This window comes from Kryptolebias marmoratus, linkage group LG13, assembly GCF_001649575.2.
Source record: "Kryptolebias marmoratus isolate JLee-2015 linkage group LG13, ASM164957v2, whole genome shotgun sequence".
NCBI classification, from domain to species: domain Eukaryota; kingdom Metazoa; phylum Chordata; class Actinopteri; order Cyprinodontiformes; family Rivulidae; genus Kryptolebias; species Kryptolebias marmoratus.
Genome location: NC_051442.1, coordinates 4933138 through 4959297, shown reverse-complemented (window position 1 = coordinate 4959297; position 26160 = coordinate 4933138). Strand labels below are relative to the sequence as shown.

The 26160-nt window shown below is 39.4% G+C and overlaps 1 long non-coding RNA gene across 1 annotated transcript; it reads left to right on the top strand.

The window, feature by feature from the left end:
- The first annotated feature begins 11612 nt into the window (after positions 1-11612).
- LOC119617622 lies at positions 11613-24229 on the top strand. Its single transcript, XR_005233959.1, has 6 exons — positions 11613-11694; positions 11998-12037; positions 12569-13037; positions 18836-18882; positions 22900-23012; positions 23806-24229. It is a non-coding gene; the product is annotated as an uncharacterized LOC119617622 (long non-coding RNA).
- Positions 24230-26160: the final 1931 nt, after the last annotated feature.

The window sequence follows — 26160 nt, the reverse complement described above, 5'->3', positions numbered from 1 at the left end:
GGTCTCCTCAGGTCTCCTCGGGTCTCCTCAGGTCTCCTCAAGTCTCCTCAAGTTTCCTCGGGTCTCCTCAAGTCTCCTCAAGTCTCCTCAGGTCTCCTCAGGTCTCCTCAGGTCTCCTCAGGTCTCCTCAAGTCTCCTCAAGTCTCCTCAGGTCTCCTCAGGTCTCCTCAGGTCTCCTCAAGTCTCCTCGGGTCTCCTCAGGTCCTAAATGTTTGCAGACTGATGTTCAAAGAAGAGGAGATGCTTCACAGTAAAAATCATAAGCGTGTCCCAACGTTTTGGGATGTGCTGCTGCCATAAAAGTCGGACATAATAAGATAGTTTATATCTTATTACGGGTTTAAGAGATTTGCAAATCACTGCAGTCTGTTTTTATTCACATTTCACACAAAGTTGCATCTTTTTCAGAACTGATGTTGCCCCTAATCATTCAGCTCCTTCAGTCAGCTGAAGTTTAGCACTTCCAGCTGCAGATTTATCTTTAAATTTTGTGTTTTTACATCAAAATGTGTTGCTTTTAAGATCTCACAACCAAATACAGTTTTTTAGGAATGAAACTTCTACATCTTAGACCCCCTGCAGCTGCCTGAGTCCTAAACTGGACTGAAGTATCAGTACTGGTAGCAGAGACACGAACGCAGACAGACACAAGCAAAAACAAAATCATCTGCCTTTGGCTTTTGGCAGCGAGTGATAATCATCAGTTAGGATTTAGTGCAATATGTCCACCGTATGTATGCGAACTTAGAGTGAAGAGCACCTGGTAGGTCCTCATAAAACACGCTTTTTTTTCCCACTTATGGGTTAAATAATATCATCCAAGAAGGGTTTAGCTTATTGTTTCCTATAAACCTTCATTTATTTTCAAACTAATATTTGTGAACTCACAAACTGGGGTTCGGATTTTAAGATGGCAGAACTAAACCTGAGGTAAAGGTTAAAAAAACATGCGTATCAAAGTGAAACGGTTTCAGGTTTGCTCCGCCACGCAGTCGTTATCCAGATCCCGGCTCGTGTCCCCGGGGCGTCACGCTGCCAGGGAACAGTAAGGACCACGGAGTCAGATGGGGGTCAGTTTCCCAGCCAGCCAGGGAGGCCAGGACCTGAGACCTCCTCTGAAGGCGCCCATCTGATTTTTAATCCACAGGAAATACAGGCAGGTTTCACTCCCTCCCATCTCTGTTCCACCATCCCTTCATGATGCTTCTCTAGCAGCCAGAAAAGCCTGGTAAATTTAAAGCATCTGTACGGGGAAGGGCCAATCCAAGGGCCGCCTTTCCCAGAGCCCGCGCAGAAGAAATTTTATTCTTTGCACGAAAAAATTACTGGGGGAGGGGGCGGGAGGAAAAACAGAAAATAAAGTTAAGCAAACAATGTGGGAAGATCAAGGAGGAGAGGAGATGAGGGGTAAGGAGCTGGTCAGAGATCAGCTCTGCTTTTCATCGTCTTCATAAGAAGACAATATTATGTTCTTTATGGCCGCAAGTCCCGACTGGAGCCTGAACAACAACAAGTCTGCTTCCAAGTGCTACTGGATTTAAACTTTCAGGGGGGAAAAGAAAGGAAAAAAAAACATCACAAAGAGCTTGGTGGACACAAACGATGAAAATGAATGTTAGAAAGAGTCCAAACTGGGCAGTTCATGCTGAAACTTCATCACTTTCGCAGTAAAAGATTAAAAAAGTCACATTTTGAAGCACTTTGAAGTTAACAATAAATGATTTTCAACTCAAGGTTTTTATTTTACAGAAAAGATTTGACAGATTTAGAGGCCAAAATAAGACTCATCTGCAAAACACACTTTGACTTACAAGCAGATGGAAATATGGATTCCTTAAAAAATGCTAGTTTTAATTACAGTAAGGTTTTACACGGCGCATAAATACTCATGACCTGAATCCCCCTGAAATATTTATTGAATCCTAATTACTCTTTGAGGGACACAGCTGAGAAAGTTGGCTGACTAAAAATGACCTTCAAAGGTTCAAAAATAGGGTATAAAAAAGTACCTTTGTTGAAGTTACCATGGCCAAACTCTTCAAGGTACAGCTGAAGTAACGAGGGTACATAGATGTCAAAATATCCCTCAAATTAAAACCAATTATATGAAATTTGAGTCTGAAAATTTGTTTATTTGAAATAATAAAATAATAGCAACCCTGAGGGATGTTTTACTCATCTGCCAACTTTACAATCTCCATTTTTTAAACATAAAAATCAGAATGTATATCTCACATGCTGATCATCGGCCCGGTTATAATAAATTGTGCTAATTAATCCATCTGAATTTCTATGGAGGCTCAAAAAAACTGGTTACGTTCAAATGCCCCGCTTCGTGATCAACAAGCATTAAACAGGGTTAAAAAAGAAGATATCAAACGCTGGAAGGAGCCACCTGCTCTCGTCGTGTCACCGTCAGGACTGAAGGGTTTTTCTGGCTTCATCCTCAGCATCAGAGGATAAATTAGTCTTGACAAAAAAAAAAAAAAAAAAAAAAAGGTCTGCTAACCCTGATGCTCGCCTGTTACCTTGAAAGGGTTAAGTCAGATCCCAGTCTGGGATCACACCGTTGGGCCATTTAGTGCAAGAAACCTGATCGTTTGGTCCCTTTTGATGGCCTGATTCCCAGGCTTAGGAGAATAAATTAAATGCAATCCCTTCGTCGGCCTCAGCTGCAGCAGGGCACGCTGATTTAGGATTTTCATCTGGGGAAGCTTTTCCCTCCCTTCCTGCTCACCCTGTCTCCGTCCCCCTCTTCATCAATCTCTTCCTCGTTGTAAAAAAAAATAAATAAATGAAAGGTAAATCTGATTTAAAATATGTTTTTGTGAGGCAATAAAAGCTGAGAGCAGCTGTCAGTCATCGGAGGAGAGCAGGGTCATAAGTGCTGCTGGGTGCAGAGGGACAGAGATGGGATTGAGTCACCAGGTGGCTTAGGAGACGGAGATTCAAAATATTCTGTCTTGATCCCAAACGTAGTGTTGGGGGCTTTAGTAGAGCTACCAGTCTCAAAGCTGAAGAGGAATGACAAGCCTGTACTTTGTGTTTAGACTCCTTACAGGAGAATCAGTGTCGCTTGTCTTTGAGTGGCAGGACTGGATCCAGAGTTTAAAGGATAATGAACCAAAGACACGTTTTACTCTTGGTACCTGGAGCATTACAGCTACATACAGTAGTGACTAAATAAAGACACTTAGGAGCTCTATCAAGTTAATGTTTTATCTTTTAATGTGTTATGCTATGTTATGTTAAAAAGTCAGAAAACTCACTCAAACTTAAAGTGACTTCAACTGGTTTGAATTGGCTAATGATGATTGTGACTTACTTTCTCAAAAATGGCCTCAAACGGTTTCAAAATGAGTCACAAGAAACTGTGATGCTGATAAACAACCTCAACAAGACTCGGATTGGTTAAAATCAACTCAAATTGTAGAAAAACAACAACAAAACTGCTTAAAGAACCCCCCCCAAAAAAACAAAAACCAGAAGCAACAGGACTTTTAAGAACTTAAAACAGATTCAGATCGACTAAATGAGTTTTCACAGTGATAACAAACAACTATAAGTTTTAATGATAATTAAAAACTGTGATGATTATAACACAAATGCCCTAAAAATGACCCGAAATGGCCCAAAGCAGATAAAACTTTATCCTAACAAATAAAAAGACTAAAAACTACAGATGGGTTAAAAATGGTTGAAAAAGATGCAAACCAACAAAAAAAAAGTAAAAATGACAAACAAAAAAAGATTCAAAACATAAACTATGATTTATATTTTCCAAAGTATTCATGTTTTTCACCAAGAAATGATGAAAGTAGAAGATAAAACCTTTAACCTCTTGTTTTTGAACGATCTAAAGCAGTTTTAGGTTCTGTCTGTGGTGAACAAACCAGGAAGATGTTAAAGAACTAAACATTATAATTAAATTAAAATGCATGGAGCCATCTGTATCATCTGATGAGGGTTTCTTCTTTTCTCATTAAGAGTCAACATGATGATAAATCAAGTTTGCAAACTGATAATATCAGACTTTATTAGGACTGAATCTTTGGCTGCAGCAGAAAGCAGCGCTTCGTCGTGGATGAGTCTTAAAATAATTTTAAAAAAGCTTGCGTAATGTGGCTCCCAGCTGGAGAGTCTCCTTCCAAACCAGAGATCTTCGGTTATGGATCCAAACAAGGTTGTCAAACGTCAGAGAAATATCAACGTGAGCCGAGCGACTTGGGGCTGGAGGCCTTCTTCCCTCCGTCTGTCAGCGGCAGACAAACATGGAGATTTAACTCTTCCTGTCTGATACACGACCAGTGGGTGGTCGCCGGAGCTTCTTCATCCACAAACCGGTCAACGAACTGGATTATTTCATGAAGAAAAACCATTTCTGTCCACCGAAGACGTGGAGCCTGTGGGTTTCAGTGGCAAGAATGTTGATTTGAGTAACTAAGTAGTGCTTTTAAATGGGTTTTAGGTAAAGTTTATGAAAAAAAATACATTTATAGCAGGAAAATAACTGATTAGTCAACTAAAAATATAAAGTGTTGGCGCAGGACTCGAGCATTAAGACTTTACAGATCCTTTCACTCCTACTAAACTTGCTTTTCTACAATTAGCATTGAGTCTTTTTAAAATAAAACTTTACTTTTACATCGAACAACAATCGTAAACTTCAGCAGCACTGATTCAAAGCTGACACAAACTGGACAGAATGGTCATAAAACTGACTTCTTTGGGCTCTCAGGTAAATTTGTTTAACCTCTCGGTTTAATATCTACATATCATAAAATCTAATATAAATATCATTTAATGAGGTGAGATTTATTTTCTTGGCTTGCTGTTAGTTTTAAAATCGAGGTTATAAATAGTCCAGAAGTTTGCACATAAACACTTGAAAATAGGACCAAATTACACCCTGAAAATTTAAAATAATATATTTAATATGAGGCACAGATTTACCAGCTTTGTTGGTGTTCTGAGAGTTTACCTTGGGGTTGGCATCATTTGAAACATGTAGATTTTTTATGAACAGTCTCATTTGTATCAAATATAAGTTATTTTTTTGTTCCTAGGTTTTTGTTTTTTAAAGGCATAAAAAATGACAAAAAATGAAAAGAAAAACAAAAGTTTTTACCCAACACAGCTGCAAACTTTAGCTGGACAAATGAAGTTGATAAAAAATTGAATTAGCATTTTATGGATATCATGAGTAACAGCAACAAGTGTGGCTGAAATCCAGCTTAATATAATATAATTAAATCGATAAATTAAGATGTGTTATTATGTCTGTTTTCTTTCTGTGTAATGAAAATAAAATAAAACTTGAACAATGCAGCAGAAGTAAAAAGTACTTGAAGGACTGATTAAAATTCAATTTATTTGTAGATTTAAAACATTTCTAGTAAGTTTTTCTGCAGAATTGTGTCTGTTTTTAATGCCTGATAATCTGAAAGTCACTATCTTTGCTTCTAGAATCAAATTCAAGATAAGCCTAGACTTAATAGGTATTTATTTTTGTGTAATGAATATCAGTAACAACGCTCAGTTCTTAATGAGGGATGCAGCACATTTGTATGGAATAATCAGTGGATCTAAATGTCATTGCTGTTCCAAAACCTGCAAACTAAAACAGATAAGTGAAATTTTATATGATGGACAAAAGACAAACATGGCTGTGATTCTCTCCTGGGAACAGGACTACAGGGTCAGGTAATGCACTGGTCAGTTGTAAACGCTTTTATTGGTCTCGCCAGAGTCTCGAGGTCGTGCCGAGGTCATTTAACGCTCAAACATCTCCTCACAAATATTCGCACACGAGAGATACATGCTCTCAAGATCCGTCCACTTCTTCCACACACATCCAGGGCTCCTTCTCTTTGTCTGCGGGGTTAATCTGTGGGCTGGATCAAAGGGTCAGCTCCGGCAGATAAACTCCGGCCCTGGAGGTTCCAGCTCCCTTCGCTCTGTATTCCTGCAAATCATTAAGCTCAAGGTGATTCACTGCGGCTCGCCGAATCTCCCCCGGAGGATTCGGGGTCAGATAGAGAGGGATTTGTCCGAGCCGCTGCTGCCGACCGCTGCCTGCCACTCAGCCTTGTGCCCCTGCACGCTCTGAGCAAGACAAGAGAGCCACTCAGGACACCCCCGGAGATGAAAGACCCTTCACCTCTGACAGGATGAGATCTCCCTGAAAACACGCAGCGCAAATTATGTTCTCCCCCGGCTTTGTATGAGGGATCTCTGAGAAGGAATCCTTTTGTGAAGGCCAAATATTCAGCGAGCCGAATGTCTGTAGGCTCTATTGGGCAGAAAATTTTCAATGGGAAGTAATGGGTTGTGCTTGTTGCTGCTTGATTTGGAACAGTCTCCCAACAAAGTGGAGAGGGCAGGATGAATGGGTGCATGTGTCACCGCTGTTGACGAGCTAAATGAAGGGCATCAAAGCGTGCAGGTTTGGCATGACGGGAGGTCCAGAATGAACAGGAAAAAAAGAGCTGAAGAAGAAGGCCAGGAGGGAAAAAGAAATGGGAAAAGGTACATCGGGGACGCAAAAAAAGTGGCCAGGAAAGCGTTTAAACGAGGTGATACCTTCGCGGATCAGGAGATGATTGGCCTCCAGCTAACTGGGATCCCAACCGTCTTTGGAGAAGCGAGGCGTGCCCCACCTCGGCGCTCTGACACCTTCAGAGACAGACAGGTGACGCCAGGGTGCCCCCACCCGAGAAGAGGGGGGTAAAAAAGGTGGGGTAAGCTGAGGGTTCACCTCAGGCTGAGCTTTGACGATGTGACTCAGGTTTATCTCTGCGTCTTTCTGCACAGGGTTATACTCGTCTCTGGATTCAAACATAAACAAGTGGAAGCACGCACACGTTCTACACACGTCTCATTCCTGGTAATCAAAAAGGGTGTGTTAAACGCTGACAATAAACTATTCGAACGCGTCCAAAACTTCTGTCATCGTTTCTCACTGATTCGGTTTGATAAAAAGCACAAAAAGATCACTGATGATTCTGTGGCTTACATATAAATCTGTCAGGTGCATTAACTCATGGCACTCACGGCAAAAATACCTTAGAATAAAAACTGGTACACAGAATTTGAGAACAGCTGACAGCGACCACGTGCGTTTGTTTACCTCCTGAATGTGATCAACGCCCATGGAAAAGCCGTTTGGGGTCAAGAAGTTTGACAATTTGGATGTACTGATGTGTATTTATGCTCAGATTTGTTGAGCATACAGATAAAAAGATTGATTGATCAGGTTGAAACAGTAAACTTAGGAATTTATATGAATATATCTGGAAAACTACTGGAGTAAATGTTTAATTTCATTAGTTTGCAATGAGCACCTTTAACACAGCAGGCCAACAAAAATACAATACCTTATCTACATGTGATTTCTTTCCTCGTTGCTTTTTATTGTTTCAATGCAAACAGTATTTTGAATAGACACAAAAACCATCAACTTGTCTCGGATGGTTGGACATATTTACTGTAAATTTATTGACTGATCTGATCAGAGTCAAACAGTTTTCTCAGTCAATGAAATCATGACTGACAGATAAAGACGTGCAATGTTTTAAACAAGATTTATTGTGTTGCATTACATCTTCTCAGTTGGCCAACGGCACTGCTTTGGATATCCCGACAACATATTTATCTCTTGTTCAGTCTTGCAGCTCTGTATGAATTATTTCTTGTACGGGAAGAGCGGGATATTTTTTCTTTGTCGAGTGGTTGTAATGGGAAAACATTAATTATTCCTCAGGTGAAAACACGAGAGACATTGTCAAATCTACAATAATGATTTCCCCTCAACATGGGGTTTGGGGTTTGTGTGGAAGATAAAGCGATAAAACTAGCAGATGAGATTTGTGCCAGCCTTTGATGGACTTACAACGACTGTTTTGCAACTCCAAGCTGCAGTTACAACCAGCTTCATCTTTATAGACCTGTTAATCTCAAACCAAAAAAAAAATAAAGCTCTTAGACAAATAACCAGCTCAACACCTAGCTGGCCAACCAACAAAATAGCTTGCAATCTAGTTATCTAATCTCTTAGAAAGCTAGATGCTATAGCACAGGGGAGGGTAATCCTGGTCCTCGAGGGCCACTATCCTGCATGTTTTACTTGTTTCTCTGCTCCAACACACCTGATTCAGTGGTTAAATGACTGTTTCATGTTCTGCAGAAGCCTGTTAATCACCCGTTGATTCAGATCAGGTGTGTTGGAGCAGAGAAACAAGTAAACATGCAGGATGGTGGCCCTTCAGGACCAGGTTTGCCCACCCCTGCTATAGCAAGATAGGAAAGAGATTAGTGTTTGTTATATGTATCAAAGCATTGTTGTGATTTTCTCAGCTCACATTTATTCATTATTTTAAACCTCAATTGAACACAGCAGACTTGATCAAGAGCTAATTATACAAACAACCATCAATATGTAAAGATATGTAACAGGAAATGTCTCAGATTGGCTTTGTCCTGATGACACCAAGTTTTTGACGTCCATTTGGCTGATTATTAGACATCCTGAGTGTTTTCTATGATCCCACAGTGACATCTCTTCACTGTTGGACTCATATGTAAATAATGTGGCTGCACGTCAAACAAAATTAATTAACTGTTTGGAGTTGTAGACAAGTGTTTAAGAAGCAACTCTGCGTGCTTTGAAGCTCTCTAAGCAATATTCTGTGACATTTTTTAAATGTATAGATGAAGCTACTACCTTAAATATGCAGCAAATGTTGAGTAAAAATCCTCATAATGTTGAGGCTTTAACTTTGACTCTCAGCGGCTCCTAATTTCCTAAAAGATCCTCAACAAATGTCTCAACTTCATCCAATTTTTCAAAGAGTTTGAGTTAAAGTAAAAGTCATGTTGACATCTATTTTCTGTTAAAGTTCCCATGAGCTCTTTCTCATAACTTGAATTTTATTTGCTGCGGGTATGAGACAGACACATCAGGCCCCTCAAACAGACATGCAGCTCAGTTTGGTAAGAAAACACCTCTAAGAGGCAGAATATGTCACATAAAACCCTGACAGGATGAAAGAAAAGGTGGAGACAAACTGGTGCTCTTCAGCTGCAGTGAAGGCCAATAGAAGAGTGTTTCTGAGGACTTGTGGGTTCTTGTGTGTGTGTATTTTCAACACCAGAGCCTTTAGCCTGCATGTCTGCATCATGTTTTTATGCTCGCTCAGGCCACACATGTACACCTTTGTCTGTGTGTTTTGGGTGTCAGGGTCTTGACACTTTAAGCCTTTTCCTTTGGTACCTTCAGGACCATCACACACACACACACACACACTGTAGAGTGTGTGCAGAGCTCACACCACAGCCCTGGGTGTCATCTATTACTCCTCAGAGTTCAAAGTCCAGCAGAACAATGAGACACAATTAGGAGCTTACAGAGAGGATCTGCACTTTTCTCTGCCGGGATGACAGACATGACAAGAAAAGCACAGAAAATCTTTGTGTGGGTTTATTTCCTTTTTATTACTATTATTATTGTTTAGACTTTTTTTGTCTCCTCTAATATTATTGTGCCAAAGAAAAGACTTCCTCAGAGTTAATTGCAGGATTTTAATTTCGCGGAGTGGTGTGGATCAGGAGTGCTCACAAAGAAATCCCATTAGTGTGATTACTTCTGGGCAAACTTGGTGGTCCCAGCAGGAAACGGCTTCGTTTCATTATTCAGGAAGTAATGCAAAGTTGCTGAAAGAGAAACAGAATTTTAAACCTTAATGTAAATATGTAAATACATTATAAGCATAAATAAAGCTGGAAAAATTGCACCAAATGAATGTCACCAGTTTAGCAGATGCCACAGCTAAAATGGTGACATTTTATTTTTAAACACCTGAAAGAATCCAGAAAAAAAGCTAACTTTGAGTCTTCTTTAGTCAGCATAAACATTTACCAATAAAATAACACATTACACAGTAACACACTACATTTACTCTTTTAGAAAATGCTTAAATCTTGAGCAGTTTAAGTGAATTTACTGTATTCATAGCTAACCGTGAATACAGTAAACCAGGCAGAGAGGTCGTATAAGTATCCTGCATATGTCGCCCTCCACCCATAAAGCATATTGTCTATAGTGTCCCCTCCGTCTGTGTCCCGCTCATTGTGTGTGTCCACTGTAACTGGAGACCAGTCTAGACTGGCTGGCTACTGGCTCTAATCCCCAGAAACATGCAGCTGAATCAATCTGAAACCAGAGAGCTGCTGTCGCCCCTGTTAGCAGCCCAACAACACAAACACTCATTATCAGGATGCAAACATGCAAACAACAAGAAGCTCGTAAGGGCTGCGTCAAGACGAGTCAGCAGATGAAACGATTAGCACGTTGTTTTTACTCTTCCCTCAATCAGCAGATAAATCCGTTTCATCTGTGCCTATTGATATGACTTGTTTTTGTCAATTTAAAATTCCAGGAACGATCGCTTCACTGTTTGTTTTTTCCCCCACTTCAGGTCGTTTGAAGCTGGGAAAATCAAAAATCAGTTTGGTTTGTTAAAATGTTATTCATTTATTTAAAGTCTGACGGCTTCAGTGACTTCAAATCTTACATAAGGGATTGTGTAAACAGAGCTACTTTCGGATTAACAAATAAAATATTGCGCAGATACTCCAGTATCAGTGTGACATATTTACTTCCACATCAAAAAACACAGTATATTGTATTGTTAGGGGGGAAAATGAGCCAATTAAGTGGAGTCTGAAAACGCTGATGAGTGGAAACACATGGCGATTCGGCCACAGCTGACCAGAAAGTATGCCTGCCATGTGGAGACCTCATGATGCATTTTCTAGGCTCACGATCCTCAAAGACCTCAGATCATCATAACGTCGGCGCTCCGACTCCATCTACAACGTGACACTGAGGGATGATGGAGGAGGGGGAGGGAACGGATGGAATGACGGTGGAATCGCTCACAGCCATGAAACAAAACATTTGTCTTCGGGCTTTTCTTTCTCCGACTCTGTTGGTTGGATTTCTGTGTAAAGATGAATCTGTTACAGAGGATGATCATTACTCTGTAACCTAAACGTCTGAGTCCAGTACTGTATGACAGATTGTACGACAACTGTAAGAAGTCTGGAACGATTTCTCTCCCAGAGAAGAGACGAGGGTAATGAAAGTCAGTCTCATTCCTCTTTAAAGGAGTTTTGATGCCTTCACACGTGACTCCATACACATTCCTGGAGAAACAAATGGTTGTAATGCAGATTCCTGTTCATCTTCATGCAAAGTGACAAGAATGTCCACAGTTTTTGGCTCACGGTTTTCCAACAGACTGCCAACATTTCCACAATTTTATGTGACATTCAGTGGCTGATTGCTCAAAAAGGTGAAATTTATCCTCGTAAATCACAAGATGTTGGTGAATTTAGTCAAAGGAGAAAATAGCATTGGAAAGAATTGCACATGCTCATAATATCAAACCTTAAAAATGAAAGAAAAATCAGATTTATTGAGTTCATATTGTTTTTTTTTAATGTTGTTGACCTTTAAATGCAGTTTGATCGCTTATTATAGTCTTTATTTATTTTTAAAAATCAGTTTTGATGCTTATAAGCTGGTTTCCTCTTTGGTTACCATGAGAATTTTCTCTGCATTTTTTAAACCTGTGAGACTCTGGGACCTTCTTTAACAGCAGAGCACATTTCAGCAACGCTTTCACATAAACGGTAGGAAAAGTCCAGCTTATTTTACTACGTTTTCCTGTGAATTCTTAGTTTAGAGAGTTCTCCAAAACTCAAAAGGCACAAAATTGATTGAAATTGTCACATTTATCACATATTTCTTTTCCAATCATACAGTAAATCATTTACAAGTTCAGGTTATTCAGAAAAGTACAAACTAAAGTGGAAAAAGAAAAGTGCCTAAACGTTTATTTAGTTTCTTTTTGTGTAAATGAATTAACTTTCTGTTATTTGTGTATTTTGGTAATGCATCTTTTATTGTCGCTCCTTTAACTCTTTCCCGTATAGATAGAGAAGACAAGAAAGTCAAGTAATGATGCCGGAAGAGGTACGTCCCTTTAACTTGGAGCCATTTTATTCAAATCTGAGATTAACGTTTTTCTGTTGGTAGGAATAACATGAAACTGGTTGCTAAGAGACAAGTAGCTAAAGGAACTTTGTCTGTATTCAAAACTGACAAAATATTCTTCCTACAAAATGCAGCATTTAATGGTTACATCAGACTTTTCTGTTGAAACATTCCCAATCTTTAGACTCTACTTATATCTACTTGAGCCTGACATCTATTATAAATCTGGATTTTAAGGATTTTCACAAATAAAACTGCAGAAATTACATTTTCTGATAAAATGCAGTGTGAAGGCTGAGTGATTTTGGATCTCGCTGAACTTTACTAAAGAAGCTGACTCTGAGATGATAAAGCTAATACAAGCAAAACATGAGGTAAAAACCAAAAGTAGCAAAAATGCTAGGTAATAGCTAAAAGTTCCCTACAGGGAAGAGATTTTATCCTGTAAATTAAATGCCACATTCTGTTAGTTTACGGTCCTCTCTCTCCCCAATCTTTTTTGCTTTAAAGTAAAGCACTACGTAAAGCAGGAAAAACCTGATGATGAAGCAGAAGTTGGATTCAGAGGCAAACAGCTAGATCAGCCGACCAAAAGGGAAAAACTGCACTTCAGTGTGGGAAGAGTTTTATTCACATGTGGACTCTGAAAACCCATCAGAGAATCCACACAGGAGAAAAACCATTCCTTTGTGACCAGTGTGGGAAGAGATTTGGTCACATGGGGACTCTGAAATGCCATCAGCGAATCCACACAGGAGAAAAGCCGTTCATCTGTGGCGTTTGTTGGAGGAGTTTCAGGCTCTTAGCAGCTCTTAAATCCCATCAGCGAACCCACACAGGAGAAAAACAGTTCCTCTGTGACCACTGTGGGAAGAGTTTTTTCCACAAAAGGTCCTTGAAACGTCATCAGCTCAAACACACTGAAGAAAAGGCTTCACCTGTGTGACCAGCACCAGGAGCATCCCTGTTCCTCCATCAGGTCATCAAGTTTTTATTGTGTCAATGTTTAAACACCGAGGCACAAAAAAAGTGTTTCAATAATAATGATTTGCAAGCAACTAAAGATGTGAACTTTTATTTCTGCTGCAAACACACTCAAAACTCTCCAAAGAAAGAGATATTACCGTCATATAATAAAGGCTCCATACCTGTTAAAGTTAACAGGTAGTTTTACACTGAAAGTATTTTAAAGAAGCTTCAGCCCACAGTGAGGCTTCACTTTTTCATAATGGTGCGCTCAGCTGCACTGTTACCAAGCAGGTGGTCATCAAATACCACATTTATGATATTCATGGTTGAAGAATTTAGGCTCTTATTCAGGAAAGATAGATTTAAAAGGTTTTTCAGACTCAGACAGGAGTTTTGTGGTAAAAAGACGATAAATTTAAAAAGTTGTCCTGTAGTCTCTGAGCAATGACAGCCTGAACCTAAACTTCTTCTAAATGCATGGATGGGGTTTTATTCTTCTTTTGAAAAAAAAAAAAGTCAGATACCTAGATACAGTCTGATGTGGTAATAGTTGAGAGTTTTCTCCAACACAATCTGAGTGCAAAACAGATCATCGGATGCAATCATGCAAAATGTTACTTTTCAATATTTGACCAAAAAGGCTAAAACTCTGTCATTTTTCAAGATAAAATAATTTTTCCTTAAAACCCTGGCATGAAAATCAGAAGACAGAAATCCATAATAACATTTTGATGGAGAATATACCAAAAATAATGTAAAATATTATAGGATTATATGCTTGAGACCACAAACTGAACTTGTTTTGTCATTAAATCACATTTTTGATTGTTTTGTAAGTTCTGTCACAATAATAATCATAATCATAAGGGTCCTGGCAACAGTATACTTTGGGACAGAGGGTGTGCTTTCTGTGTCTGAGTTATTGCACAGCTTGGCAATAAAACGTTAATTTGAGAAATGAGGACCCCACTCAGATTAAAGGAGACATGGCTGCTAAATGCTACATTAAGTTCTGACTTTCCACACTCAGAGAGCATAGATTAATTTGTGTTTAGACTGCTACATCCTCTCATTCCCCTCGTCGTGTCTTTATCCTCCTGCAGCAGCGGGTCCGTTTCTTTGAGGGGAGATGAAAGCATCAGGGTCAGAGCTGAATGTTTGACTCTGGGAGGGGCAACCACTCAGAGCTGGTTGAGATAAACCAACACACCTTTACTCCCACTCTGCCTTCTTTACTTGACCCTTCATCTTCATCCATCAGTCTCATTCTCACTTCCTCCAAACCGCCCCTCGCACACTCAATCTCAAGTCGCGTCAGTTCAGTTCATTTCAATGAACATTATGGATGCAGAAAGAAGAGATATATTTTTATAACCCTATATACCCCTTTCAAATTAAATGACTGTAATGAATATGTTTTTTTTTAAACATAATTTCTTTATGCGGTCAACATGTTTGGAAGGTTTCATGCAAATTGGTGCATTTCATTGTCTGCTTGGAAAAAATAAGCAACAGCAAAACAGAAATCTTGAAACAGCGATGCAGACAGTCCAGAGAAGATATATCTAATATATAACGTTAGAGAGGGAAGTCTGAGATGGCTTGGGCATCTGCAGAGGATAGATAATGGGTATATTGGACGAAGAATGTTGAATATGAAGCCTAAAGGGTGAAGGGAAAACAGGAGACTACAGAAGAGGATGCTTGGTGTGAAAGAGGAGGATGCTGGGGGATAGGGCCGTGTGGAGGCATCTGATTCGCTGTGGCGACTTTTAAGACAGCAGCTGAAAGAAGGAAACAATCTCACAGCTGCTGCCATATAAGTGAGTTAAAAATGGATGTTGTTGTAGCGGAGAGTCTTTCATAACACATCCTTTGAGCCTGACGTGTCACAGTATTGCATTGAAACAGTCCTTTCTCAGCATAAGATAATCATAATTTCAAACTCTAGCATGAAGGGTTCCTTTAAGGAATGCTAGGCCTTTAATTTATGCCTTCATGTGATCAAATTTTCTGTTTTAAACTTCAAAGTTTTTTAAGGTAATAGAAAATCCTACATCACAGCTAGATTAAAATGAGCACAATAGAGCCATCCTTTGGTACCATAGTTTAATATTGATCTAGTTTAAGTTAAAATCTTAGAATTTCCTCTCTTCTCACCTCATCTGTTACTCATTCCTGATCGACTTGTCCTCTCCGACGTCTCAGAGCAGAGTTTTATAAGCGTATTTGCACGTGTTGTGTTTGTCGAAGGGCCCTGGTGTGTTGTTGACTCTTGGTGAATGGTTACCTCGTTGGGTTGCGTTGCGACAGGAAACTGAGGTGGCCTGATTCCAAATCTGTGAGCTTATCAGACAGAAGGCCGACATCTCATTAGTGAGCGCTCATACGCCTGCTGGGCAGAGAGGTTACGTCTGCGAGTTACTGATCTATTTAATGACCTACATGCCAAGGAAGGAGGGTTTTAATCATTGATGACTCAGGAAAAAAATGACTCTCTTGTTTGGAGAGAGTCATTTACTGCCGAAGTCAAAATATCTCATGAACCGTTGGACAGATTTTAATTAAAGCGAACATCTTCCTCCCAGGACAAGATGGCCCCCACAGCCAATCAACATTAACCGATGCAAAAATATCTTTAACTCAGACAGTTTTGTGGATATTGAGCCAAATTTTGACGAGGTAGTAGCTGAGAGTCATTCCCAACATTTACTCAACATCTTTGCCTAAAACTTTAACAGTCAACACTGCCTGTCTGAAGGACCTCTGATTTATTATTAACATTTGAATGAATCTACAACCAACTGACATTTGGAGTCAACTCAATTCAAGATGGCCTCCGGAGCTAATCAACCTTAGCCAACACACAAAAAAACAACAAAAAAAAAACAGGTAAAGTTTATGTAGCAGGAGCTGAGGGTCACCCTGAACCCACCTGACTGAACATTCGGTTCTGCAGTTTATTATGAGAAGGGTTAGCTGTCCCTTCCCCACACCCCCGCTTACAGCTATCGTACAAACAGTCCGTTAACTAATCTTCACTTTGTCTCAATATTCTGCTGATCTCTTATAGCTTTTACAGGAACGGAGTGCTTCACGTCAGCTGAACTGTCACCTGTCAGCTGGAGGGCTGCGTTCCCACCCGGGTCCTCCCTGAGGTGTTGAAAACAAACTGACATGGGTGACATCTCTGCGTGACAGGAGTGGCGTCAGGGTGTAGGGTGGGGGGGCGTTACGCAGCTCCGGGGCGTCCGGTGGCTCCACGGTCAGACGCTGGAGTTATGTGTCATTGTTGAGGAGTGACAGACGGGATGAAGAAATATAAGCGTGAGAAAGTGTTTGAGATAATGTTAAAATGCTGATAAGATGTATTTAATGCATCAGACAGAAGGATTTATCTAGTTTTCTGTGTAAACTGGAGAAACTGCATTTTATGAGAAACTAACATGAATGCTGAGTGGTAAATGTTGAAACTGAGTTGTTAAATCTAAAAGAAGCAGAACACTAGCTAAAAACACAAAAAAGCTAGAGGTTAGCTGAAAGCTATATGCAGCAAGCTAAAAGTAGCAAACAATTAGCTACAATTATCATAAAACTAAATAGAAGGTAAATGTTGTAAAAGGCTAGCTAAAAGCTAAAAGTAGAGGAATGGTAGCTAAAAACTAAAAGCAACAAAAAGATAGTTAACTGCAGGAAACAACTAAAGTTGAAGAATAAGATAAAAAATAAAGTCAGTTTGTTGAAGGAACTGAAGAGATCATTAACTTAATTTTTATGGGGAAAATATTTGCAAATAAAGTTAAACATTTTGACCCATTTTAACCCGAAAGTCAGAGAAACTATCTCCTGAATGAGCTGAACTTCTTGATGTAGGAAAGACTAAAACAGCACAAAGTATGCAGAGGTAGTAAGGCTGCGAAAAACGTACGAAAAGATAAAAAAACAAAAACAATTGTATGAATCTGAATTCAAATTTATGCAATAATTGTGTAAAGTGGCAGTGATACTGGTGTACTGGTTGATAAAGTAATGTTTGTATAAATTACTTGAAAATTTAGTTGTTTTGAAAAAACAATCCTCTTTAGTCTCGGACTAGTCCTTAGCTTTTAATACTATCAGAATTATTGAAAGAGCTATCTGCAGCAGGTAGGATGCTGATTGTTGCACAGAACCTCACCTTTCGATTCACACCTTAAAAAGCCTGAATCATCACTGTGACATAAGCGTCCTAAAAGCCACGATGAAACGTCGTGAAGTTTCGCTGTCGGATGTTGTGTAACGCTGCAGTTTCCCACTGCTGTCACCGTCTGGGAGGATGGATCTGTGAGTTTGTGTTTTCCTGAGTCTTAGCGAGGGTGGGATGTTGTCCTTATCTGATGTGCACGTTAACGTGGAGGAATCGACCCACTGTCAGCAGCTGCTTGTGTAAACCAGAATCAGAGCTCGGGACGAAAGGAAGTGTCAACTCGTGTGCAGAAACGGGCTTCAAAGTGTTTGGAAAACATTTCTGGAAAGTTTGCCTGCTGATTTCTTCTGATTTGTGATATTTGTGTCTCATGTTTAGTGTTTGGGACAACCTTTTTTTATGTAAGGTATTTTCATTCATTTCTTGATGTGAGAAAAAGGTGGAGAGAAACTTTATTTTTTCTCTGATATGACTAACATTGAGTTTAAAAACTCAGAGTAGATGCTGAGTGCTGAATGACTTTACTGAAAGTTTTGAAGAATAAAAAAAGCTAACATTTATACAAAGTATCTAAGAGTTAAAATAAGCTAAAATAAGGCTTAAAGCTAAAATCAACAAAACTAAATAAAAGCAATAAATGTCAAAACCGTGGCTAAAACGTTAAAATTCACAAAACAGTAGCTAAAAGATGAAAAGAAGCATAAAAACAAAAAAACAAAAATAGATGGAGTATGCTAAAGAAGATAAAAAAGAACAATATTTTAAAGGAAATGAAAAGATTTTAATGTTTTTGTATAGGAAAGACTTTTGTAAATGAAGTTAAATAATTCAAAAAGTCTAAAAGTTACCAATAATAAAAATTATAGCACAATATTCCCAGTGGAGCCAAATGTTTTGATATATGAACGACTTAAAAAAACACAAAATATGCTAAAGTAATGTAATTTATTAGATTAAACAATGAAATTAGATTTAAAACACTCTTTCATTGTAGCCCTTGACTGAAATTTAAAGTAAAAAGTCAACTTTCACTAATAAATAATAAAAATGTTCTTATCTGTATCTCTTACAACCCCCCTCCTCTCTCCATATTCTCTGTTTCTTTATTTTAGGTGATGATTTCATTACAGGGTCATTTCAGTATTTGTGGAAACACCTAAAATTACAGTTTAGCGTAAATGTGTGTCTTTAACTTAATTGAAGGTTTAAACAGGTTCAATAATACTTAGTTTAAAGGAAACAAGAGATCAGAGTTTAACTCTTTAGTGGCATAAACGTTACAGGCAGAAGCTGCATTTCAACTTTATCCCAGTTTAGAGCTCCTTGAGGGACATTTGCTCCACAAATAGTTAAATGCACCACCTGATCCTGAGTAAATGCGGTTTGAATCGGTACAAAAGCACCTGCAGGTCTGTGCATGAGTCCGACTCTGTGTGAGAAAGTCCCCCAATTACATGGCATCTGTGAGAAGAATGTGGGAAAAAAAAGCTTTCTTAGGTCAACATTTATACAGTATTATCATTGCTAAATGTGTTATTGCATAAGTATTGAAGCTTTTTATTTATTTGGCTTTTATTCTTCAGTTTTTTGTCACAATTCTCAATTTGCTTCTCCTCCTGCAGGTTTGGAGAAGTCCAAATAAAAAAATGACATCAAAACGTGCAGCTGCGTAAGTACATCGTGCGGCACAGGCAAAATTAGCAAAAAGACTGCGTAACCCGGCAGATTAAAGCATGAAGGCATGGGGGCGGCTGCGAAGGTGGGTATGATGTGGGTGGAAATGGAGAACACAACAATGTTCACGGCCAAGAAGGCAGTTTTCTGAGACAAGCAAATGAAAAGAAGGCCTGATCGTTGATCGCTTGACACTTGGTGGAAAACGCTCAGAATTCACTGAGACTGCAACGAGATTTTATGCATTTTCCCACAATTTTCCAGCAATTTTGAGTCGTCAACTAGTTGCAGCATGAGATAACACTTTAAAATTTCCCAAAAATGTTTGCAATCTCTTCTTATTTTGTCAAACTTTACACTTCCTGAACAGCTCATGCACCAAAACTTAGATATTTGTGTCTTCTTTCACTCAGTGTGTCTCTCTGCTATAGGACTTATGATTTTCTTTTCTAAGAATTTAAAGTCCTTACATCCAATTTTCTGTTGATTTCTGTTGTATCTGACCTCATAATTTTCTGTTTTAGAAGATGTAACTTTTCACGTCTGTAGACATAAACAAAAAACCTGACGTGATGCTTCTGTCGTTTACAGTCGCAGCAGTGAAATGTTCCTGCGTTGTGTCACTAACTAATGTTTGCAAAGACTATTTCTGCTGCTGAACATCATTCCACATATTGCTTAATCTTGATGGGAAGTCAGCACAAAACTAAAAGATACAATAAAAAAAAAAAACTGCAACAAGACGACCCACAATTCAACACTGGTGCAACAGTAATTTGTTTTGTCTGGGTGACGGTGGTGAGGAGGGGGCTGAAGGCCGGCCTCCTCCCTTCTCGTCCCTCGTTAGTTAGGAATTTGTTTACCCTCCGTCTCAAGCCGTGACCTGTAATGGACCACGAAACCCTCTGGTCAACACAGGATTACCCAAGAACCTCTCCTAAGGGCGAGGAACACACACACACAAGTACAGCAGGTTCACACCACGCGATAGACTGCCTAAGCCCCTCTGATAACATCCATTACTAATGGCAATTAGTCTATTAGATCCTTGTTAATGCCCAATGACTTGGAGATAGTTTGGGTGAATGAATCTGGGAGGATCTGCCCTCCTTTTACCTCTTTGTCCCACGGAGGAGATACAGACCCCTGTTCAAACAAGAGCGTTTCCTCATAGTTTATGAGCAGTTTTAGGAAATCGGCTGATGAGTACCTAAAACTTTATGGCTTTTGCAACTTTGCAAATGATTAAAGAAGCTCTGGGTCCGGGCTTCACGTCAACAGTCCCTCAAACAGCTGACGAACCAGGTGCAAAAGAAAAACTCGGATGTTTAAAAACTCCTGGCAGGTTTTTCCAACTTCTGATGCTGTTTTCTATTGTTAGAAGTCATTATTTAGCCACCAGAATACACAATGCTGAACACCAGCAGCCAGGCTTAGCTGAGGCTCTGACCTAAGAACCTAAAGCTTAAGTGGTGATCTTTATATTTTGTTGCTGTGTGCGGAGTTTCTCCTCCTCAAGCCCCATTAGAGAACTTTGGGTTAATCCTGCAGAGATTGTGCCTCTCCAGGACTCCATGATGGAGAAAGAAGGTCTCAGGAACGGTATGAGAGCTTGGAGGAAAGCCCAAAATCTGCTAAAATAACTTTTTTTTTTTTTTTTGGTGAGCAATGAAAACACACACACATACCTGTTTGATGAATGGGAGTTTCTACACAGTTTGCTCTGCAGTAAAAACACGCTGGAGTGAGTAATTCTGCATACAAGAGAGAAAAAAACACATTGAAGTGACCACGTAAGTGCTGAAATATGGAGCCTGCAAGTAATGTGTCAAAGATTTTTAATTTATGTGCAGAGAGCCCTAAATTTAATGGATAAAATGGTGTTTTATGACATATTGATGAGTTTGATAAAACGTTACTCTGTTACTAGAATAGCTGGGTTTAATGCTTGTTGTTGAGATAATATAATGTTGAGTATTTGTTGCTTTTATGCCTTTTCTGTTTTTGTTGTGTGCTCTGTTTTATCAGTTTAAAAAAAAAAAAAAAAAAAAGAGCTCAGTCTGAACAAAAAAAAAAAACAAAGCAGGGAAGTTTCTTAACATCTCCAAAAACACAAAAAATGTTACAACCCAGACTTTCAAATCATGATAAAGACGTGTCCAAAAACAGGTTGTTTTCCATAATACACGACAGGACATCGTTACGTTCTTTCTTTCTCACCTAAACTATAGATGTTGGAACATGTAAACCTTACAGTTTATAGTAATTCTATCCATTTTTTTTTTACTGAGAGAACAAGTAGAAAAATAAGGAACTAAAATAGGGAAAAGTGAAAGAACGGGTCTGAAAACGGACTCTGCAGCCCATCAGCATCCCTCCTTCAGTTCAGTTTATTAAGATTATACCAGTTCACATCCATCCATCCATCCATCCATCCATCCATCCATCCATCCATCCATCCATCCATCCATCCATCACAGACCCACATAGAGTCAAACAACCATCAAGACTAGAATCACGGTTACTTCACTGTCATTAACATGATTTCACATAAAAGCATTTGTCCTCAGGCCCGGCAGCATCCTTACACTTTCAGGCCAACGATAGAATCACTAGTTAACCAAACCTGCATGTTTCCGGATGGTGAGAACGAACCAGAGCAAAGCCACGCGTGCACATGGAGAACACGTAAACTCCACACAGGAAGAACCAGGCTGTGAGGTAACAGCACTAAAGAGCTGAGCCACAGTGAAGCATAAAAACACGTTAAATGTCTGCTTTGTCATGTATAGCAAAATGTCAAACATCAGCAGTAACACTTCAACATTTTCAACTTAAAGAATGAGGAGACTAGATGTTATGGAAATATAAAAAAGGTATTAGTTTCATGAGGTTTGTTTTAATGTTTTTTTCTGCAAATTGTAGTTTTGTCATAATGTTTCTGAAATGTAAACGTAGCCCTAAACAGTGTTTCCGTTTCTCTGAGAGGTCGCTCTCATTTGCAGCTTGAGTTTATGTTTTGTCACTGAAATGCAAATCTGCAAAACAAGTACAGCTCTCAGATAAGTGCAGGTGCGTTCGCCGTGGACGCCAACCCGTTTGCTTTCAACTTTATGGCCCCCAAAAAAGGAGCAACTGCTGCAAATATCCCGAGGTGGAGGAGGGGTGGAGTTGTCGTGTAACCCCCCCTCAGATGACAGCAGCCCTGTGACGGACAGCGTCTGATGAATTATGGGACTTTTTGCATCAAGACGGGTGGTACGGTTGCACAAAGTCAACTTCTAGGGAGGGAGTTTCCCTTCGAAATGTCGTTCATTGGAAAAACATGCTGACTCTAAAACAAAGAGTAAACAAATGTGGATGAATAGGCGACCTACATGTCTGTTTGGCAGGGCGAAGGAGTGGCGAGTGAAAAGCAAAGAGAAGTATGCAGTTTGACGTTTTCTACTGTGGGTAAAGTTTACTGTCCTTTTATGTCAAGTGATGCGCCGCCTAGATCTGGTCATGTTTTAGTTTGGGAAGTTCAAAGTTTAGCTGTTTGTTTTACATACATGTCCATTTTTTAAAGCAAAGGAAGATAAATGAACTTTAACTCAAGCAGTTTAATGTGTTGCAAGGAACTTTCCTGCAGCAATTTCTTTAAAAAAAACTATATACAGTAAAAAAAACAAATAAACTCTTTCACAGTTGTCTTGCGGTTTATGTATTTCCAAGACTTCAAGCCATGACACTTATTTTGTGTACCTACCTGACAGAAAACCAAAGGCGCAGAGGACAAAAATGTTTTTGAACAAAGCTCGCAGTCTGTGAGAGAAGCAGTGGGGGCTGCTTTATTTATTAAAGGACTTGGCTGTTGTCAAAAAGACAGATAGTTGCTCTTTGTCTACATGATTGTGTGTGTTGAGCCTCATTATTTATTTGGTTGCTACCATGACTACAGCTGGATGTGGCCTCGATGTGCCGGGCTCTCCGGTGCTCCGAGACACACGCCGCTTTTTTTTTTTTTCAGCAGGAACGTGAATGCACGGGATTCCAGGCGTGAAACAGCAGCAACGCCGCCTGACGCTTCAAATTGCTTTTCATCATCCACAGGAGGAGGAGAGAAAATAATCCTGGCCTGTTTGGGTACAGTAACACAAAAAATATGAGATTTAAAAAGAGCAGAGTTTTTTTTTTCCCCAGGTTAAAAATTTATTAATTAAAAGTTGAACTTTCCTTGAAAGAATGCATTTTGCCTGAGTTCATGTCAGAGTGTTAGACGTTTTGAACAATCTCACCTGATATTTTGAAATGTCACACTCAGAGTATGTGCTATGAATGACTCTCAGCTACTACCACATAAAAGTTAAGCTCAACACCTGTAAAGCTGACAGAGTTAAAGCCATTTCTGTGTTGTCTAATGCTGATTAGCTGTGGCGACTATCTTGAATCAGGTTGACTCCAAAAGTTAATCAGCTGCAGACTCTTTCCACTCTTTAATTTCTCACAGTTTCAATCAAATCTGTCCAGTGGTTCATGAGATATTTCTGTAACAGACAGACACACAAACACACTCTGTCTTTGCCTTAGAGCGGCAGGCGATGAAGATGCACTCATGCACCCTCAGGACACCAGCGCATGTTTGCTTAAGAATTAGAAAACAAATATTTTCTAGCTATAAATGGTTTGCTTTAGTTCTTTAATTTGATATGTTACATTTTCTCTGAACCTTTGCAGCTGATTTAGAGTCTTTGCTTTAAAGACACTGATTGAAAAAGAAAAATATTTTATTGCAAGAATGAAAATGTGTCCCCCTTTTTCTGCACACACAACAACAGCCCAGGTTCTGATTGCTGACATTATCTGCAGCTGGAATAATTCCGGAGCCCCGAACCTGGATATAAATCTATTCTGTAAATGTGTGTGTGTGTGTGTGCAGGTCTTCAGACGTGACGAGCTGTTGTGTTGCTCCGTCACCAAAAAGGAAGGCGGAGCTTCATTTGACCAGAAAACTCTGGGCTGAAGGACTTTGATGTGGGCCTAATATGGCTTGTAAAAAGGGGGATCCTGCACTTTGAAGTGTTGCATGATGCTGTCCAGATACAAATGTGTAGGTGTGTGTGTGTGTGTGTGTGTGTGTGTGTATGGGGTGTGGGGTAGTACTCAGGCTCTAGTTGATCTCTGTCTGTCAACCTGGTGTTATAAAAAGTGATGTAAACATTGAAAGGTCTGCAGAAAAAAGGGACCTGGGAGAACATGCCACACCGTAGAGCACAGAATAGTTTTATTTTAGGAGCAGCTTTTTATTTATCTTTTTAGATATTATGTATTTCCTCCCAATTGACTCCAAATTTGTGGAATAAAAACAGTTAAAATGGAAATAAGTAATTTTCCATCCAGTGTGTGAATTTTACAAAATGCATCACAAAAATCTGGACTTGGTAAAGCTCCTTCACAGGAGAAGCAATTCAAATTTTTTGCAAAAATTCAGCACAGTTCCTGTTTTTGTCTGTGTTTGTGTGTTTGTTTGGATGTCTGTTAGCAAAATATCCCAAGAACCAACAAACAGTTTTTATGAAACTCTCAGAAAGTTAACATTAGATTCACATCTACAGCTGCTTAACTTTGTGAGACAACCCAATTTAAAATGGCCACCACAGCCAATCAACCTGAGCAAACACAAAAATGGCTAACTCAGTCAATTTTACAGATTCTAAGATAAAAATTGGGTCGAAAGTAGCTGAGAGTCGTTTGTATCATAAACTTTAGGTGCTGAAAGATTGCAGAAAATCTTGGTTTAAAACTTCAGCATGTGTTGGGGATGACTCTCAGTTATTAACATATTTTAGTAAATTATCTGTAAAAAACTGAGGTATAGCCAGTTTTATTTTTGCTAAGGTTGATTGGCTGTAGTAGCCATCTTGAATCAAGCTGACTCCAAACATTAATCAGTTATAGACGTACATCCAGTGATTACTTTATGAGAGTTTCATTAAAATCCACCCACAGGTTCAGGGGATATTTTGCTAAAAGTCAAATGGTCATGCACCATAGCAAAACAATGGATAAAATAAAATTTAAAAAAGCCTTTTAGTTGAAGTTTGAATCTATTTCTAAACCCCATTTTTTAAATATGAGGTCAGCTGCATGTTCATTTCTTTAAAAAAATGTCGAGAAACCAATTAAATGGTTTATTTTAAAGAAAACCAACACAATAAAAGTCCCCCACATGAGACACTGACTTTCTAGACATTTCTGTTTACACATTTATCTCATATAAACATTCAACTAATAAAACGTGTGACATTATATATGACGGCCTTGAAGGACGTCTAATATGTACACAAAAGACTGTTGCGATGTTTTACAGTGTAAATGTGTTAAATACACCAGCAGATCCTTTCACTGTGTAATCAGCTCAACAAAGATAAAGAGTTGTTACGACAGGCGTAAAAACCTTAAGATAACACGTTAAAAGGGGAGTCACTTGGCCTCTGTTTCCCAGCGCATAAAAAAGACGAGTGGATGCGTTTGATTGCAGTTTATCACGAGGAGACAATCATTCATAACAAATAAAAAAAAAAGACGAGGAAATACTTTCAGCTGCATGAAGAAAAGGAGGAAAGAATGAAGTTTTCAGACAGATTTCTGGAGCTGTTTGACAAAGTGGGACCTTGGGAGTGCAGAGTGGAGAGGAGGAGGTCAGGGCCAGTGCATCTTAGTCTTACACTGATTGTTATGAAGGGCCGTGTGTGTCAGCTTCCATCGGACCACTTTATAACTCTTGGCTGTTCCCTGTGCCTCTCCTGCAAAAGGTCCTAATGCATTCTCTTTGACCTCGCTGCTGTAAATCAAATATTTAGCCTCAGATCTTGTCGAGCCTCGTGGTGCTGTGTGTGTGTGTGTGTGTAAGACAGGGAAACAGAGCACTGTAGACCTGAAAGCATGAGAAGACAAAGGAATAGAGAGAGACGAGAACTGAAATGGGATCTTGTTTTATCTGTGCTCATTAGCGAGCAGCTGTGATTGAACCAACAAGTCCTTTAACCCGCAGAATCCTCCACAGAAGGCCCCAGCAGCTTCAGGAAACACAAGAAAACCAAGAGCTTGACTTCTTCATCGAGCAGAGCCATCCGAAAGGTTTTATCTCACCGGGTTGTGACTGTTGGAGACAAGCTGGTGACTCAGCCTCGACTCAGTATTGCAAGAAAATATGCAAATTTTCCACTGCAGTCGCTGAGTGATTGCCACTAACAGTGGTTTTCCATAACTGAGTGCCACCTCGTCATCGTGC